Source organism: Caretta caretta, chromosome 1, assembly GCF_965140235.1.
Source record: "Caretta caretta isolate rCarCar2 chromosome 1, rCarCar1.hap1, whole genome shotgun sequence".
Lineage (NCBI taxonomy): Eukaryota > Metazoa > Chordata > Testudines > Cheloniidae > Caretta > Caretta caretta.
Window position 1 is genome coordinate 190,883,954 of NC_134206.1, and position 4,871 is coordinate 190,888,824.

Below are 4,871 nucleotides of genomic sequence, written 5' to 3' on the forward strand. Positions count from 1 at the left end.
CAGTTCACCTTTCAGTATGACCCATTGTAATCTCCCCTTTAACCATTTCCTTATCTGCCTTTCAATTCTCACATTGATCCCCATCTTCTCCAGTGTAACTAATAATTTCCCATGTGGAACTGTATCAAATGCCTTACTGAAACCCAGGTAGAGTAGAACTACTGCATTTCCTTTTTCTTTGAGAACATAACAGATTTTTTTAGAAAAAGATCACATTGGTCTGGCACAATCTACCTTTTCTAAAACCAAGTTGTATTTTATCCCAATTACCATTTACCTTTATGTCCTTGACTACTTTCTCTTTCAAAATTTGTTCCAAGTCCTTGCATACAATGGAGGTCAAACCAATGCCTCTGTAGTTTCCTGGATCACATTTTCCCCCTTCTTCAAAATAGGAATTATATTAGCAATTCTCAAGTCATAGGGTAAAATGTCCAAGTTTACAGATTCATTAAAAATCCTTGCTATTGGTCTTGCAATTCCATGTGCCAGTCCCTTTAATAATCTTGGATAGAGGTTACCTGGAGCTCCCCAATTTGGTTCCATTAAGCTGTTTGAATTTGACTTCCACATCAGATGTGGTAATTTCTACTACCATATCCTCATTTCTATTAGCCACTCTGCCATTACCCCTAAACTCATTATCCTTATTAAAAATTGAGGCAAAGTATTTGTTTAGGTGTTGGACCACGCTTAGATTAAAGATAATCTTCAGCCCATCCTCAGTGTTTAGCATCCCACTTCTTCTTTCCTTGCTTTCTTTTTATTTATATGGCTATAGAACCTTTTACTGTACTATTGGATATACATTCCTGTGCAAAAGTTAAACTCTGCATGGCTTTTGAAAGTTCTCCCTTTTTTCTGCACACTTTCTGACCTCCAAGAGGTAACTTTCTTTGTTGATTCTTCCCATCTTCCATTCTTCACAGCCTTTCTACTTTCTCTTAATAACCTATTTGAGATGACAGGTTTCAGAGTAGCAGCCTTGTTAGTCTGTATTCGCAAAAAGAAAAGGAGTACTTGTGGCACCTTAGAGACTAACCAATTTAATAAGCTGTAGCTCACGAAAGTTTATGCTCAAATAAATTGGTTAGTCTCTAAGGTGCCACAAGTACTCCTTTTCTATTTGAGATGCTTGCTCATCCAGTTTGATCTGCAACCTTTCCCTACAATATTTCCCCCTTACCTGAGATGCAGGATTCAAAATAATGCCACACCTTCTCCACATTCAGATCCTTGAATTCTTCAGTTCAGTCCACTTCCCTAATTAATTCCCTTGATTTCAAAAGGACAAGCCTTAAAAAAAACAAGACCCCTAGTTGCAGATCTATTTTTGTTTATCCTGCCATTTAGTTTAAACTAAATTAATTTATGATCACTCTAACCAAGGCTGCCCTGTACAACCAGTTCTTCTATGAGGTCCTCGCTACTTACCCATACCAAATCTAAAATGGCATTACCCCTTGTTGATTCAGTGATTATCTGATGAAGAAATCTGTCTGGTATCACATCCAGGAATATCTAGACCCTATCATTATTTGTAGCACTTGTCCTCCACTCTATATCCAGGAAATTAAAGTCTCCCATAATCACACAATTCCCAGCAATACTTTTCATTAAAATATCAAGTTTGGCAAACCGCAGACTTCTGAAAACCAGGAGATACAGAGTAAGTTACATACTAATGCAACCTTTGTTCTGTCCTTATTGAGAAATGACATAATATGCTAATCAGACAAATACACTCAACCTTTGCAGATAGTGCAAACCACTAAGGGAATAGAGTACATGACCACTGTAGGACAAAGTCTATCACCCACTCTTTGCTAAGGAAAAATTTAGCCAGTACTGTGACAGAATGCACCCTGTATTCACACCCTACACACTACTGTAATAATCTTTGTACAAAATATGCCTTGTAAGTTATCTTTTGATAAGTAATAACTTGCTGGTCAATAACATCATGGTGAAATGTAGGTAGCAATGTTATACATAAAGTTATGAACATAAGCTGAAATCATGACTTTTGCTTACCCAAAAGAGCCACCCACCATACTGCTAACAATGCCCATGGGAAGACCACCTCAGGACACTGCTAAACATATGTTACACAACTCAGCGCTAAATGAGGCAAACTGCATCCCTCAAGATATATAGGCACCTGTTTGCTTTCATCACCCAGTGTGTCTGTAAGCATCAAATACTGATGACAGTGTCCATTTGATGCTACCCAAACACCAGTGATAACTCACAGATAATACCCATCCCCAATCAACTTTATTTACAGTCTTTTGAATATGCACAATTCAGTGCTAGTCACAAGTCATTTGAACACCCCCCCTTTTTTTGGGGGGGGGGCTCTTTCTGAATGGAATAGGCAAAGTGGAGTGAGCTACAAAGAAGAGATGCTCTGTGTGTAACAGTCAGTCTTCTCTCAGGTGACCACAAGCACCTCTTTGCACAGGGTTCCTGGCCCTTACCATCTTCAGAGGCTAAAGTCTGGAAGCCATTCTCACTCAAACTGGGCAGTCCCTGGTGAAAGTGCAATGTACTACCAGCCAAACAAGCAGCTTTACCTATGCCATTACCCCTTCTCCAAAAGTTGAACTCTGTGAAGATGTCCATTATCAGCTTAACAGCGTAAACTGCCTTTATTCTATTTGATTTGAGCATAAGCTTTCGTGAGCTACAGCTCACTTCATCGAAAGCTTATGCTCAAATAAATTGGTTAGTCTCTAAGGTGCCACAAGTCCTCCTTTTCTTTTTGCGAATACAGACTAACACGGCTGTTACTCTGAAACCTGCCTTTATTCTCTTCACCAATGAGAATAAGAATAGTAGAGGCAATCCACACTGTTAGACCAGCAATGATCACCTGCATAGAGGTCAGATGTTTTTAGAGAAAAGGTAAGGCCATATCTACTCTAGAAACGTCTGCTGGTTAGTAATGTCAGGTAGAGGTGTGTGGGGTGGAGGAGGGTATGGGGTGTTGGGAGGGCAGAGGAATACTTCTAAACAGGCAAAAGCCAAAGGAACAGTTATAACAGCATAAAATTTATTTTGCCAGTGTAAGTTGCTTCTGTACTAGGAGGGTTCTGCTAGTATAGATATCCCAACAAAACTTAAGTGTAGACTAGGATAGGTACAGCGACTAGTTTAGTTGGCAGTGGGTTTGGATGAAATTAATTTACATTTGCTAAACAAGGTCAATGAGACCTGCCAACAAGATGAATTATGGGAGCAGCATGACCTGCTAGGAGATGCGCCGAAGGATAATCAATTGGCTAGCTTTCAAAAAAGCAGTTTGATACAGTCATAGGGTTTTTATTTCAACATGTGCAATGCTGTCCTTCAGGATAATAATGAAGCAGGCTCTGTCTCTGCCTCTTTTGTGTTGGCTAATGTCCATGGGGGCAGTAACCGTGAGCAGTCTTTGCAATTGGGCATGTGAGGGAACCTCAGCTGTGGTCAGCTGCAGTGCAACGTATCAGGGTGAGGAAGACTTCCTGTGCAGGGATAATCTCTCCTATAAGATCTATTTTACTTTGTCTAGATTCTTTCACTTGTTACTTTATCGATGAACTGCAAGTCTGCATACCATCCCAGCCAATGTGTCATATAGTGCTATATGTGCTTGCATCAACACCAATTCCAAGCGGATCTAGTGGAATCAATTTAAATATTTAAGAAATATTCTGTGTGTGGTGCCTATGTACTAAGCGGCTGTAATTATAACAGGACTGTAGAGGCAATGGCTCAGAACACTCACAGTGGGTGTATCTCTGCGGCCTGAAAGTCAGATACATTAACAAAAACAAGTGAAGTACCAGCTTTGGCCATTGACACGAATCTCTATGCAAGACATACATGGAATAAAAGGCAAAATGGCTGGGATGTGTAGCAGCCTGCAAGTGTCTGTTAGACAAGTAACATTCAGTTTGCTCAATGGGTATGTGACACCTTGTTCAGTACCATTCAGAGATACCATTTTCCCCACTGATTGAGACTGGGTGCTAGCTAGCCTTATGTAAAAGAGATGGCATTTGTCCCTTAGCAGCACATCTGGTACATGTGGATAGCATTCAGCAGAGACTTAGTTTTCCAATAAATGTCATGCTAATGTCTTCACAGAAAGGACTTACGCTTCACGTCAGTCATAATATGTTTTTCAGTCACAATCAAAAGAAACCCTCTGTTGCACCGTCAAGTGGGTACAGTCTTTTATTGTCTTGGCAGCTGTCTCTTATCTATGTGCCTGTTGTCTTTGTTAATTTCATTTTCTCTCTATACAATGTAAATCTCTTCTGCAGTGCTACCAGAATAGCTAATTTTGTTCCTCACTTGGCAGCATATGCTATTGAGCTCATCCAAAGCCCAGGCGTTTCCTTTTCCAGGTCGCTACCGTTCTCTCTATATATAGCACGGCTGCCCAGAATTGCTCATTTTCTCTTTTTTTAACTTTTTTAAACACTTGGAGAGAAGAAAAGCTTCAGTCCCCAATTCTCAATAAGTCACACATGCTACAGAAGATCTTTATGGGAAATAGAAAAGGAGTACTTGTGGCACCTTAGAGACTAACCAATTTATTTGAGCATAAGCTTTCGTGGGCACGAAAGCTTATGCTCAAATAAATTGGTTAGTCTCTAAGGTGCCACAAGTACTCCTTTTCTTTTTGCGAATACAGACGAACATGGCTGTTACTCTGAAACCTGTCTTTATGGGAAATAGTACTGCTAACATGCACAAACTGGCTCCCTCCTTCCTCTCTGATCTCATTTCTTTCTGCTTCCTTTTCCATTCACTTTGCTCTACTCGAGCCAAAACAAAACAATGAACTTCCCCATCTATGTCTCACAGATCCTGGCCTTCTC